The sequence below is a fragment of the Rhinoderma darwinii genome, chromosome 1, assembly GCF_050947455.1.
Source record: "Rhinoderma darwinii isolate aRhiDar2 chromosome 1, aRhiDar2.hap1, whole genome shotgun sequence".
Classification (NCBI taxonomy): domain Eukaryota; kingdom Metazoa; phylum Chordata; class Amphibia; order Anura; family Rhinodermatidae; genus Rhinoderma; species Rhinoderma darwinii.
The window spans coordinates 333,689,423-333,705,113 of record NC_134687.1 but is presented as its reverse complement, the minus strand read 5'-3'; the positions used below and the strand labels follow the sequence as shown (position 1 = coordinate 333,705,113).

Sequence of the window (15,691 nt, the reverse complement as noted above, 5' to 3'; positions counted from 1 at the left end):
TGGGCTTGTTCACACGTAACGGATTTGCTGCGTATTTTCCGTCCGAAATTGCGAATGGAAAATACGCAGCGGAATACAGTAGCAGTAATGTGGGTGCGATTTAACAAATGTCATCCACACGATGCAGAAATATTCAGTCCAGAAATTCACCTGCGCTGCGTCATTTTAGTTTCCGCAGCATGTCAATTATTGCTGTGGAAAGTGGACTGAATTGCTGCGTTTTTCTGATGTACTGCGTCATTTGCTGTGGAAACGCTGCAGAATTTCTTACAGGAGGTGGAAATGACATCACAAGAAGAAGACATATCCCCATCACACAGCCCTTTCCACAGTAAAAAAAACACAGGAAATGTGGATTTTCTGCAACGGATTGTCTGCTAGTTGATGCGGAAATGCTGCGGAAATTTTCAGTAGAAAATTTGTTACGCGTGGACAAGCCCTTAGGTTAAGCCACACCTAGTATTATGACAGATTGGCGCGTTTTTTCGATGCTACTTTGTCTGCACCTTTTTGAAGGTAGAACGGTTGTCTTACCTGGAAAAACTGCGTTGACATAAACCCACGTTGTAAAACGCGCCAGTCTGAACTAAAATTGGCTGCGAGTACAAGTTTTGTTCACAGCTGCTCTTTGGCCTCCTTTTAGATGTTCATTATTAAAATTAAAGGCTATGTACACCATGAAAAACATGTTGTTTTTTTTGTTGTTTTTCTTCAAATGTCTATCAGTTTGTTTGGTCCAACATTTCGAATTACTTCTTCTTATTTTATTTTTTTTTTACTTTTTGAGATCAAGCTGCTTTTGTATTCTGTATTGTGCACTGAGACCAGAATCCGTCAGGTTAACGGCACTGACGGGTTCAGTGAAAGCTGATCCGCAGGATCCACCTGTAATCGATCACATCTAAGTTCAGAACTTATATGTGATCGATAAAAGGTGGATCTGACATGCAGGAACCGCTGACACTGAACCCGTCTGTGCCGCTGACCTGACGGATACAGGATTCAGCACTAGATACAGCTGTTCTGTATACAGGATACAAAGCAGCTGTATCTCAAAAAGTCTACATCATTTTTAATAAAAAGTGATTAGAAAGTTGCACCAAACACACTGATACACATTTTTATTAAAAATAAAAACGTTTTCAGTGGTGTACATAGCCTTTAAAGGTACACGTTATAAACGGTAAAATAAAGCTCATCTGTCAGTGCCAGAACTATTGTTTCCCAGATACTTGTGTCACTTAAAGGATAACATTAGTGATAGAAATCTGCTTAAAAAGTATAGTACGTTATACATTGCATTACTTACCTTGTACAGATTCTGAGTTACTGTACATCCTGCAATATAACCCAGAGCTGTGAAAGTGAATACAATTTGTTTGTGACTCCATATTGCATGGAGTATCCATCTTGTCTTAAAGAATCCATTTTGTGTTTGAAGAATCTGTTTCTTTAACCCTTTCAGGACGGAGCTCATTTTGGCCTTCAGGACCAGCCCCATTTTTTCAAATCTGACATGTCACTTTATGTGGTAATAACTCTGGAATTCTTTTGCCTATCTAAGCGATTATGAGATTGTTTTCTCGTGACACAATGGACTTTATGCTAGTGGAAAAATTTGGTCAAAAAATTCATTGCTTATTTGTGAAAAACACCAAAACTGAAAGAAAATTTTCAAAAATTATGATTTTTCTCATTTTAAATGTATCTGCTTGTAAGACAGATGGTAATACCACACAAAATAGTTACTATTTCACATATTCCATATGTTTACTTTATATTTGCATTGTTTTTTGAACATCATTTTATTTTTCTAGGACGTTACAAGGCTTAGTACTTTACCAGCAATTTCTCACATTTTCAAGAAAATTTCCAAAACCTATTTTTACAGGGTCCAGTTCAGTTCTGAAGTGGCTTTGAGGGCCTTATATATAGAAACCCCCATAAGTCACCCAATTTTAAAAACTACACCCTCAAAGTATTCAATACAGCATTTAGAAAGTTTCTTAACCCTTTAGGTATTTCACAGGAATTAAAGCAAAGTAGAGGGGAAATTTACAAATCTCTTTTTTTTGTCGGAAAATCCATTTTTTTTTTCTGTAACACAGAAGGTTTTACCAGAGAAACGCAACTCAATATATATTACCCGGATTGTGCAGTTTTTAGAAATATCCCACATGTGGCTCTAGTGCACTAATGGACTGAACCACAGGCCTCAGAACCAAAGGAGCACCTAGAGGATTTTGGGGCCTCCTTTTTATTAGAATATATTTTAGGCACCATGTCAGGTTTGAAGAGGTTTTGTAGTGCCAAAACAGTGGAAACCCCCCAAAAAGACACCATTTGGCAAACTACACACCTCAAGGAATTCATCAAGGGGTGTAGTGAGCATTTTAACCCCACAGTTTTTTTGCTGAATTTTGTGGAATTAGTCCGTAAAATTGAAAATCTAAATTTTTTTTCAATAAAATGTAGAAATTATAAATTTTTACAAGCAATAAAGAAGAAAAAGCACCCCAAGATTTGTAAAGCAAATCCTGATTACGGCAATACCCCATATGTGGTAATAAATGGCTGTTTGGACACACAGCGGGGCTCAGAAGGGAAGGAGTGCCCTTTGGCTTTTGGAGCTCAAATTTAGCAGGAATAGTTAGCAGAGGCGATGTCGCATTTGCTTTCGGGTGTCATGTCGCATTTGCAAAGCCCCTGAGAGACCAAAACAGTGGACACCCCCCAGATGTGACCCCATTTGGGAAACTACAGCCCTAAAAAGAATTTGTCTAGGGGTATAGTGAGCATTTTGATCCCATAGGTTTTTTGCTGAATTTAGTGGAATTAGGCCGTCAAAACTTCTTCTATTTTTTTTTTTATTTTTTTTACGGCGTTCACCGTGCGCTATAAATGACATATTTAACTTATTCTGTGGGTCGATGCAATTACGGTGATACCATATGTATATAGGTTTTATGGTGTTTGCGCGATAAAATCACGGTTTTAAACAAATATTTCGTTTTTGTGTTGCCATATTCTAAGAGCCACAACTTTTTTTTATTTTTCTATCGGGAAAGCTGTGTGAGGGCTTGTTTGCAGAACAAACTGTAGTTTGGGAACACCGTTTGTTTACCGTTTTTGTTATGAGGAATAAACTGGTAAGGCCTCGTTCACGTCTGCATTGGGGTCCCGTTCTGACGTTTTGAAATCAATGGTGATGGAAACGGAAACCTCTGGTTTGTGTCTGTTCAGGGTCCCGTTCTGATGGAAAGCGCAGACGGATCGTGAGAACGGGACCCCAACGCAGATGTGAACGAGGCCTAACACGGCAGCTGTGGGGTCATTATGATCCATCAGTCGAGGTGACCTTGCATGTTATGGGAAATTGTAGTCTTGCATGTAAAAAGCCTTTCATGCTCGTGATTGGCTCAGCACGAGCAACTCCCCATTGTATGTAATTGGCTGAGATGGAGCCAATGGCCCATTGTAAATGATTGGTTAAGTTCAAGCCTACTCCCCTTTTTGAAAGATTTTATTGTAATTGCATTCTATCAATAAATCAGAGAAGCATTATGGGATATACAAAGAGTGTCTCTTTGTGTCTTCTCTCCGATATATTGATATAACTTAGGGCTTATTTAGACGAACGTGACATACGTCCGTGCAACGCGCGTGAAAATCGCACGGGCCTGTGTTAGTCTATGGGGCCGTGCAGACTGTCTGTGAGTTTCACGCAGCGTGTGTCCGCTGCGTATAACTCACGACATGTCCTATATTTGTGCGTTGTTCGTGCATCACGCACCCATTGAAGTCAATGGGTGCGTGAAAATCACGCGCAGCACACGGAAGCACTTCCGCGTGACGTGAGTGATTCGCGCAACAGCAGTAAAAAGTATGAATGAAAACAGAAAAGCACCACGTGCTTTTCTGTTTCCAAACCGTGTCATAATGATGGCTGCACGAAAATCACGCAGCCACGCATCATACGAGGGTGACACACGGAGCTGTTAAGTACTTTTTGCGCGCGCAAAACGCAGCCTTTTTTGCTCGTGTAAATCCGACCTTTTGGATATGGATCTAGGTAAGTTAACTGGAGGGTGTTAGTTGACACACCCATCAAAACTTCCAGCCTAATGTGTTTTGGCCAGAATTGCGTCAACAGCTGCATTCACGATTTTTCTACCAGTTATTGAAAAGTCATTTGTCCACAGACAACGTTTCTTTGGATTGAAAATTGATGCATGTATAATTGTTTTTAGGGTCCATGCACCCTGTAAGACAGCAATTAATATCCCTAAGGGTCCGTTTTACGTCCCGTAGGCACTTACTGTGTCAGTGAGGCACCGTATTTTTCCCTAGAAGCACGGCATTTTGATACTTACATAATTCAGCATGTGATGGAATCCGTGAAAAAAACAAAAACCTTTTTAGCGTCCATAAAAAAATTGGAGTCACGTGGAGGTAAGTCATGGTCCCTTTGAATTTACTGCAATCTAAGTTTTTTTTTTTTTTGTTTTATACTACATCAGAAAAGTTCTAGAAAATGTTCTAAGAACTGCTTCCATGAACACCAACAGATAGACCATGTTCACACAGGGAAGATGCGCTGCCTCAAAGTACGCAGTGTATCCCTTCTGGAACCTGCAGGGAATTTTACCCGTAAAAACGCACCAAACTGGAGTGCAGTTTTTCGGGCGGAGTGTCCGCTACGGTGATGGTGCATGGGAAAAAAAAAGTGTATGCTTACACTTGTCTCCGTTGTGCAGTCCGGCATCCTGGGATGACGCTGTAGCCCATGTGATTGCTGCAGCCTGTGATTGGCTGCAGCAGTCAGATAGGATGATACGTCATCCCACGAGGCCGGCCTGGACGGAGAACAGAAAAAAAGCGTCACTATGACAATGTCAGGGCGGCAAATATAAACCATATTCATTTTAATCTAAATATAGATATTTTTTTTTTGGTTGTGGAGTTTTCGGAGTTGCGATTTTTGCGGCGCAATCACTGCTTTTCTATTGCAAAAATCATAATGTTTGCGATTTGTTGCAGGTTTACCTCCCCACTGAATTGGGGGAAAAACCGCAATAGAAAAGCAGTGTTTCCGAAGTATAAATTGACATGCTGAGGATTAGAAACCGCACCGCAGGTCAATTTGTGAACGCTTGTTTGGCTGATTTTTTTACGCTGTGTGTGGATGAGATTTGTTCAAATCTCATCCACTCTGCTGCTACTGTAATACGCTGCAGATTTTCCACATTTAATTCCGTTGTGGAAAGTCCACAGTGTTTACTCTACGTGTGGACTTACCCATAGGCCTTGTCCACACACGACGAAATAGTTGCAGAAAATTTCTGCAGCAATTCGGTTGAAAGTCAGAGACTTTCCGCTGCGGCAAAAACACACCATTTCCTGCGGTTTTTACAGCAGAAAACGGTACATAAATTTCTGCGTTTTTCACAATGTTAGGAGATGGAGACCTCTCCCCTGAAAAATGCAGCAATTCTGGACACATTCCGCAGCAGGAATTGACATGCTGCTGTCCGAAAAAACACGCACCGCAGGTCAATTTCTGCTCTGAATAAATCTCATCCACTATGCTGCTACTGTACTCTGCTGCTGCTTTTTTTCGTCCCAAATTCCGGCCGGAAAAAACGTAGCAATTCTGCAGCGTGTGGACGAGCCTATAGCGTGCAGTCACACCCGGCACACTTTGTTGCAGGCATTTTCTGTGACTGAAATTCAGTTGCATTCACCTGAATGTGTGTGGGGTTTTTTTCTGCAGCAGGTGCCTGGATTTCTACAAGTTCATTATGGATGAATAGAGCTGATTTTCAGTCACAGAAAATGTCAGCAAAAAAAACTGCCGGGTGTGACTGCACCCATAGGGTGTGCTGAAGTATTTAAAAAGGACCCTGACCCTAAATCCTATCTTATCTTCATTTACTGTGTTTTCTATTGCAATCTATTCTTGGTTATCAACCATTTCAGACACTGGGGAGAAGCAAATTGTAACGTTATGTAACAGGATTAAGATGCGTTCTCGTGTAGGTTTTGATGAGGTTTTTGCAATTTCCTTATGATCCACATGTATAGGTTTTGAAGCAGCAGTTATCTACATCAAAAATGTGTGCCTTTAAAGGGCTTATCCACCTTCTGAAAACTCATGACCTAACCACCAGATAGGTCATCAGTATGTCATCGGTGCGTGTCCGACACCCGGACCCCGCACCGATAAGAACAATGAGAAGTGTATGACGCTGATTGGTCACTGATTGGTCAGCGTCATACACTCCTCTGTACAACACCCAGTTGGTAAAAAGTAAAAACACGCCCAGTTGGTCTTTAAGAAACGAATTAGCATAAATCAAAAATTGCTCATAACTTGCTCAAAAATGGTGGTTTTTCAAAATAAAAGCACTGCTGTTATCTACATTACAGCGCCAATCAGATTATGTAGGAGATAGGGCATTTATAATCTGGTGACAGAGCCGCTTTAAATTCAAAAAAGCCCCACTTTTCAAATGTTTTCCCTAAATCAATGTTAAAAAAATAAATAAAAGTTAACATAACTGGTATTGCCACGTCCGTAAAAGTCCGAACTATCACAATATAGCAGTGTTTAACCCGCTCGGTGAATACCGTAAAAAAATTCATACATAAAACACGCAAATTGCTGGTTTTTGGTCACGTTAGCGCTCCAAAAAAATGAAATAAAAAGATGATCAAAAAGTCACGTATTCCCTAAAATGGTATCCGTGAAAACTAGAGCTCGCCCCGCAAAATTTAAGCCCTCACATCGCTAAATTGATGGAAAAATAAAAAAATGGCGACACAAAAGATTTTTTTAATTTAGCAAATAGTTTTTATTTTTTAAAAGTGGCAAAACATAAAACAAAACATATAAATTTGGTATCGCTGTAATCGTATCAACCTGAAGAATAAGGTGAATATGTTGTTTTTACCGCCTGATGAATGCCGTAAAAACAAAACCCCCCAAAAAATGGCGTAATCGCTGTTTTTTGCCCATTTCACCCCACAAATAATTATTTTTTTGCTTCCCAGTACATTATGCAGTACAATAAATGGTGCCATGAAAAACTACAACTTGTCCCGCAAAAAACAAGCCCTCATGGCGATATAGATGGAAAAATAAGAAAATTTATAGCTTTTGAGGTAGGGAGGAAAAAACAAAAGTGAAAATAGCTGAGGAGGGAAGGGGTTAAAGCCTGCACCATAGTATATCTACGGCGTGGGCTTCAGCTGAACATATGAGGCTTGGTAGTCAGACAGCCGGGGACCCTGGGGAGAAGATAATGCCGTTTTGTCTTCTCTGGTTTCACACGCACAGTGCTTAATAACTGGTCACATGATCGCCGAGATGTCATTACTGGGAGGCTGCTGCAGGGTTTAAAGTTACAGTGGAAAACGAAAAAAAAAAAAATAATGAAATGTCTCTCAATGGTCTTTTCTGACCTTTTGAGGGACAGACCATAATAAAAAAAAAATTAAGTAAAAAAAAATACACATACCTACCGCTGGGGGCTTGTGAAGAGAGGGTCACGCGTGCTCACGGCTCTGTTACATAGTTACATAGTTAGTACGACTGAAAAAAGACACATGTCCATCAAGTTCAACCAAGGGAAGGGAAAAGGGAAGGAAAAAATTCCATTCCATTCTATTGTATGGTTGTTGTCGAGCAGAGATTGCTCACTTGTTTCCGTAACTCCGATTAAACTGAATAGGGAGAGCCGCGCTCGGCCCTCTCCATTAGTCTACGCCTGTATTCTCTGGCCGCCGTACCAGGTGAAACGGGAGTGGGGAGACCCGCAATTTTGTTATAGGAGCAGGTCCCAGAGCTGGGACCCGCATCTATCAGACATTTATGGCGTATCCTGTGGATATGCCCTAAATGTCTAAAATGGAAAAAGCCCTTAGGGCTTATTCACACTAACAACGGCCGTCACACGGACCTATATAATTCAGCGTGGCCGTTCACTCGACCTTTGTTTCAACGGACCGTGAGAAAATAGGACATGTAGTCTATGAAGTTAACCACTTTTAACCTCCTGCAAATAATTTATTTTATCATAAATACAATTGGAAAAATGTTTATCTAATTTATTATAACTTCTGTGTTCCCCGGCAGGGAACAGGTTAACAGAATCTATAATCAATGCTGCGTGCACGAACATCTCTCTCTGCCTGTCACCACCTGAGCCGGTCTCCGACCTTGCCGGAATCACACGACCGTGATTGGACCGTAGAAAAAAATGGTCCCATGTGTCAGCCGGATTTCGCGGCCTGATGATGGTACATGTGAACGCGACGGTGAAAAAAAATGGCCATTAATAACTGACCTACGGTCAGTTTTTCGTGTCCATTTTGCATCAGTCTCTCCGAATTCTCACCCATTTCCAGTCGGTCTTTCATGACCGTAAAAAAGAAAGAAAGATGGATTTCATTTGTCAGGGTAGATGGTGCCACCCTGATATAGTGCCCATGTAGACAGTGCCACACCCCCTTGCAGATAGCGCACCCCCACTTCTTGCAGATCGCGGTGCTGTATCTGCCACTAGCAGCTGAATCCCCGGCCAGAGGTTGCTCCTAGTGGGAGCTACATCCGCCCGATCTTTTAGGGGGGGGGGGGGATGTTGTGGTGTGATCTACAAAGTACAAGGGGGACTGGTGCGATCTGCAAGGGGGCTGCTATCTACAGCGGGGTGGTATCTACAGGGCAGTGTGGCTATGTACTAGGAGTCCCTGCTTCCCCACGGAACCGCTGTTCCGTACTGTATCATTTTGTTCACTACAGAAAAGCAGTTCCCTGGGGAAGCAGAGACAGAACGGGGCGGACCAGGAAGTGACGAGACGATGGGGCAGAGCTTCCTCCTGCAGCTTGGCGCGACGGTGCCACTAAAGAATCGATTCTACAATTCTGTTAAACTGAATCGTGAGCGTCCTTGAGGGCGAATTTATTTGTAAAGAGCAGGATCGCACTCGTTTAACCCCTAGGCGAACTAATAGAAATAAAGAAAAAATAATTTAAATAAAGTTATTTTTTTTGTTTATGTACAACAAAATATTAAAAGTCGAAAAAAAATCATTTTCCATTTGTGCCCATTGTAAAAAAGACGACATTGGTTTCGCCGCATCCGTAAAAGTCTGATCTCTTACAATTTAACACGGGCGGTGAACGCCGTGAGAAAGAAAAGCAAAAAGCCAGAATCTCTGTTTTTTGATCAACTCCTCTCCAACAAAAAAAATGTAATAAAAATTTAGCAGAAACTTGATGTACCCCAAAAATGGTACAGTTAAAAACTACAACTCGTCCTGCAAAAAATATGCCCTCGTACCGCTCAGTTGAAGGAAAAAAAAGTTATGGCTCTCGGAATTTGGCGACGCTAAATAAATTTTTTCTTTTTTTACACTTAGTTTTTACCTTGTAAAAGTAGTCAAATATAAATTTGGTGTCACCGTAATCGTATTGACCCGCAGAATAAAGTTAACATATCGTTTTTAACTGCACCATGAACACCGTAAAAACGAAGCGTAAAAAAATTAATTGCTGTTTTGTTTTTTTGGGGTTTTCCTAGTACAATATATGGTGCAAAAAATGGTGTCATGCAAAACTACAAGTCCTCCCGCAAAAATCAAGCCCTCATACGGCTATATTGACAGAAAAATAAAAAATGTCATGGCTCTCGGAATATGGCGACACAAATCAAATGTCTTTTGTGACACTTTTTTTTTTTTTCTCTGTAAAAGTGGTAAAACATAAACAAATGCCAATTTGTTCTCTCCGTAATCCTATCCACCTGCATACTGAATTTAATATGTCGTTTTCACCGTATCGTGAACGCCGTAAAACTGAAATCCAAAAGACTCTGGTTCGAATCACTGTTTTTTTTGTTTTTTGTTTTTTTTCCGTTTCCCAGTACATTATGATACATTAACGGGTGCCATTAAAAACGATAACTCTTCCCACAAAAAACAAGCCCTCATACGGGGACGAAGAATTAAAAGTTATGTCTTTTATAAGGAAGGGAGGAATAAATGAAAAAAACTGAAATTTGCTGCGTCTCCAAAGGGTTAATTGCTGGTAAGCGTCTGTATTCTTATCTGCTACACATGGAGATATTCCACACATGAGCTTGGGAGGGCTGGGGAAGTCATGCACTGTGGATAAGCAGCTAATCTCCCCCTCCCCTACTAGAACACCAGTCATGTTTCACCTATCTGCACTATGTATGGAGAGGCGGGTGTACGGCCCGAGGGTGGAGTGGACTGCAGTGTGACTTGTCAAAGTCTTCACACTGAGACGGTTGCCGGTGTGTACTGGAGCTGCTGAAGTTCAGAGTTTGGCGGCTTGTACTATCCTGATGAGCGGAGTCTGAAGTCTGGCTATTTCTGCATTGTGAGTATCTGTTTCTGCTAATGGTGGGTCTGTGAATGGAAGCTGCGGAAGTGCCCCACTACCTTCTATACAGTTGCAGAATAGCTGAGTTTTTATTTGTCATAATGGAGGAAATTTACGAAGTAAAATATGTCAGAATTGTATGAAAAATTGTGCCAAAATAAACCTACATAGAGTGCACTGAATTCATCAGGTTTTTTGCACACCACCTGCCAAATGTACCACTGCCTGTAAGGTGGTATACGGAAGAGAAAAGTGCCTAACTAATTGTGCGGATTATATAGTGGTACTTGTGCCGTTCTTGTCAACTTGGTGCGATTTGCACCTTTTTACTGACTTGGATGCTTGACCACCCTACGACCTATACGATTGCTCTCCCTTCCATTTTCCATAGAACTGCACACAAGCGGTTAAATGTCAAATTCAGTTTTGGTATATAGGGGGACATCGATCTTAAACTTTTATTTTGTTTTTTCCACTTCGTTCTTTCTTCCACACCTTCCAAAAGTCGTCACCTTATGTGTGTATATATAATATATATTATATTATATTATATATATTTATTTATTTTTTTTTTAATTATATTTTTTTTGTTTCAATTTGACATAGCTGTATGAGGGCTTGTTTTTTGCTGGACGAGTTGTAGTTTTTCAAGGCACCATATAATGTAATGGGAAACTAAAAGAAATTTTATTGTGGGGTGGAATGGGATAAAAACAACGATGCCGCCGTTGTCTTTTTGGTTTAGTTTTTACATTGTTCATCGTGCTGTAAAAACAACGTGTTCTCTTTTCTTTGCAGGTCATTACGATTACGTCGATACCACATTTAGGCTTTTTTATTTGCTACTTTTACAAAAGGAGAACTTCTTTAAAAAAAAAAAATAATGTTTTGCGTCGCCACGTTCTGAGATTTATAACTTTTTGGAGGTGTATGAGGGCTTGGTTTTTGCAAGGCGAACTATATATTGGTACTGGTTTTAGGTAAATAAGACTTTTGATCACTATTTATTTTATGAGGAGCCAAGGTTTTTTGTTTTTTTACAGGGGTCATTCTGTTATAATGTTATTGTAATCGTTTGGCCATCCCCCCCCCCCATCAAATATGTCCGAGTCTGCAATATAGGATCTGAATGGAACCTTCAACGCAGATGTGTACGGAGTCTTATAGACGTGCGTGTGTAAACTGTGGATCTGTGCCAAGGGGTAAATTTTGACAGGACCTATATTACAAACCAACAGTACTTGTGCATGCACTATCTTTTTTTGATTGGTGGGGGTCCGAGCACTGCGCATATGTCATAGTGACATATCAAAAGTTTTGATCGGTGTGCATGGAGACCCCCACTAATCAGTAAAACGAAGCGGCAGAAGTGCTCGTCCGAGTGCTGAGTTGCTTTTTCCGGAAAGCCGATGTATCGGAGTACCGGCCAATTGACTTTCTATTGAGTCCGTACACCGCTACATCGATTTCCGGAAAAAGCCGAACAGAAACGAGGTGGCTCATCGCTCACACGGGCTCCTCTGCCACTTCGTTTTAGTGATTGTGCATGGAGACCCCCACCGATCAAAACTTTTGATATGTCACTATGACATGTCAGAAGGTTGAACATTTAGTTAACCCTTTAATGTTTGTTAAATTCAATCTGGATTGAGTTCTTGGTTTGCACTGGTAGAATTTGGAATATTTGCGCATCGCTACCAATCCTCTCATTGCTTTCACTTTCCCACATATGTAATCCAGTTACTATGGACAACTACGCCACTTGTGCCTCGGTTATACAGATAGAGAGATAGAGATATATATATATACTGTAGACGCTCACACGTTAAAATGTGAATGAGCTGTTTCTGGTGGTTTGTTTTACATATTATGCGTTGAAAATTCACGTCTGACTAGTATATGGAATTTAAAATTTATACCAAATTCTTCGTTAAAAGCCTAAGTCCATTGAAAGCTTATAAATTTGTTAATGTAGTACACTTTCCCCATCATTCTTTAAATGCCATGTTCGCATGAAGCTTCGATATAAGGAGACGTTTGGCAGCACTCTTAGGCTGGGTTCCCACGTAGCATAAATGCCATGGAATTGTGTGCAGAAATCCTGCAGCATTTACAGTAGTTGCAAAGTGGATGAGATTTTGAAAATCTTATACCTACGCTGTGGGAAAAAAGGTGCGAAAACGTTAATAAATTGATCTGCAGTGCAGAATTTAAATCTGCAGCATGTCCATTTATGCTGCGTTTTTGTTGCTTTTCTGTGGCGCATTTTCCCCATCGTATTGCAAAATCCGCAACGAATAGGCAAGTGTTGCAACTTTGTGCGATTCCACCGCAAATGTGGCGTGTTTTTTTTTTTTTTTTTTACAACGTGCTGCGTATACGACCTCTGGGCACCCAGCCTTGCACTGTAGAGCTGTCTCTCTGGTTGCCAGTAACAGGGATTGGGGGAGAGGTTGTCATTCTTGACTAAGAAAATAGCAACTCTGCAGGGTCAAAAAAAAAAATCCCTCCTTTTGAACCCTGCAGAGTTACTACAGAGAAATTATGACCGTGAGTGACACAACAACCAGCAGGGGCTAATTATTTACTTATTCTTGGATTAGGGGCAATTATTTACTTTATGTATGTATGTATTCCAAAAAAGCGGCACAGCACTCCTCAAAAAAACTGCAATCTGGCCATGTGCACGTTACTGCAAGGGATGATTCAAATCCTTGAAGAGAAAACGGCTCCTGATTTTAAGACGTTTTTTTGTGCCACTCGCGATTTTCGAGGCGTTTTTTATGGCCGTTTTTGGAGCTTTCTTCAATAGTCTATGGAAAAGTGCTCCAAAGATGTCCCAAGAAGTGTCCTGCACTTCTTTTTCGCGGCCGTTTTTTTACGCGTCGAAAAACGCTCCATCGGAACAGAACACAGTTTTCCCATTGAAATCAATTGGCAGATGTTTGGAGGCGTGCTGCTTCCGATTTTTTTGGGAGTTTACGGCCCAAAAAACATAAGAAAATAGGCCATGTGAACATACTACTACTACTGTTCACCTTAGGGTAACAGCACCAGGACTTTAAAATTGATCAAAACCGTGCTGGTTTAATCGCCACCATTGATCGACGTTTCGGTTTACATCTGAACCTTTCTCCAGCGATTACAAAGTGCCAAGTATAAATAGAAAGGTACATACAGCTTTTGCCAAGCTATTGTTTTATTTCCTGCTTGTCGCTTTAAGGTGAAAGGGTAGCTAAACGTTTGAGAAACTTTTGACATGTCAGAATCTTTGCTTGGTGGGGGTCCGAGCACTGAGACCACACCAATAGCTCAAACGAAGCAGCAGAAGCGCTCGTGTAAACGCTCAGCTGCTTAGTGTCTGTTTGACTTTTTTTCGGAAATCAATGTATCGGAGTACGGCCTCAATAGAAAGTCTGTACTCCGATACATCGCATTTCCGAGAAAAGCCGAACAGAAACTGAGCGGTTGAGCGCTCACACGAGGACTTCTGCCGCTATGTTTTAGCGATCGGTGGGGCTCTCCGTGCTCAGACCCCCACCAATCAAAACTTCTGACATGTCACTATGTCAGAAGTTTCTCAAACATTAGTTACATTTTGAAGATGTATTATGTTTCAAAATATTCCTCTTACGTTGTAGCCTATACTGTAAGTACACGCTACGTATGTTTGGCTTATAGGCCAAATGTATATCCATAACCAGACTATACTTTTTTTTTTTTTCTTCAACTGTATTGGAAAGAATAGTAGATTGTGCTCTCTAATGCAAGGGCATCCTGCATATTGGTATACATTTTATTTTCAATGGAAGTCCATAGCAGACACTTTCTACTGTTCGGTATATAAGTGACATACATGGCAGTCTATGGACGAAGAGAGCAGAGATGCTGTCACAATGCGTTGACCGTTCTCACAACAGGGCATCCCTTCTGTTCCTCTCTCCTATTACCCACTACTCTACATGGAGCAATTTAGTTGATCTGTGTATGTTAGAAAATTGTGCTTAAAGGGGTTGTCCATTTTCAGCAAATTAATGTGAATGGATGAATAAAAGGCTGTCCATGGTCATGTGATGGACACACAGGTGCTGGAATGATACACATACTGTAGCGAGCTGTGCACCTGTGTGTGTTCATAACCGGACCATGGACAGAATTTGATTACCTGGAAGTAAACAATGAATGTTCCTACTTAACCCCTTAATGACCGGGCCATTTTGCACTTTAATGACCAAGGATTATTTTTTGTTTTTTCACGGTCGCATTCCAAGAGTCGTAACTTTTTTTTTTATTCTGTCGACATTGCCGTATAAGGGCTTGTTTTTCGCAGCATGAGTTGTATTTTGTAATTGCACCATTTTTAGTTTCTTATAACATATTAATTGACTTTTATTAACTTTATTTTAGGAGAGAATTGAAAATAAGCAGCTATTCCAGCATTAATTTTCACGTTATAAATTTACGCCGTTTACTATGCAGCGTAAATAACATGTTAACTTTATTCTATGGGTCGGCTTGATTACGGGGATACCAAATATGTAACCGTTTTATGTTTTTTCTACGTTTGCACAATAAAAACCCTTTTAGAAAAAAATTACTTGTTTTTGCATCGCCGCGTTCCAAGAGCCGTAATTTTTTTATTTTTCCGTCGATGTGGCCGTATGTGGGCTTGATTTTTGCGGGACAATGTGTCGTTTTCATTAGTACTATTTTGGGGTACATAGGACTTATAGATTAACTTTTATTTTATTTTTTATGGGGGGAATAGGAGAAAAGAGAATTTTGCCGTTGTTTTTTGCGTTTTCTTTGGACGCCGTTCATCCAGCGGTTTAATTAATGTGCTCATTTTATTGGTCAAGTTGTTACAATCGCAGGGATACCATATATGTGAATGTGTTATTTGTTTTGACAGTTGTACTAAATAAAACCACTTTTTGGGCCAAAAAAGTAGTTTTATTTGATTTTGACTGCATTTTTTTTTTTTTTTTTTTTTTTCACAAACTTTTATTTAACTGATTGACATTTTTTTTTTTAAGTCCCACCAGGGGACTTCACTATGGGATCTGTTGATCGCATATAATGCTTTGGTACACTTAGTATACCGAAGCATTATTGCCTGTCAGTGTAAAACTGACAGGCAACCTATTAGGTCATGCCACCGGCATCGCCTAACAGGCAGTTGCTGATGACAGACCTGGGGGTCTTTGTTAGGCCCCCGGCTGTCATGGAAACCCGACGGCGACCCGCGATTTCTTTGCGTGGGCGCCGATCGGGTGACAGAGG

The 15,691-nt window shown here is 40.6% G+C and overlaps 1 protein-coding gene across 4 annotated transcripts in view; it reads left to right on the top strand.

Moving 5' to 3' along the window:
• The window catches only part of ACO1 (aconitase 1), a 254,019-nt gene that overhangs the window by 185,484 nt on the left and 52,844 nt on the right, over positions 1–15,691 (top strand). The window contains exon 1 of one of the 4 annotated variants that reach the window (XM_075825661.1): positions 10,288–10,405. The exons of the other annotated variants lie outside the window; for them this stretch is intronic. The gene's annotated coding sequence lies outside the window, so the exon portion shown is untranslated. Of the gene's footprint in view, positions 1–10,287; positions 10,406–15,691 lie in introns of those variants that run through there. 4 annotated transcript variants of the gene reach the window in all.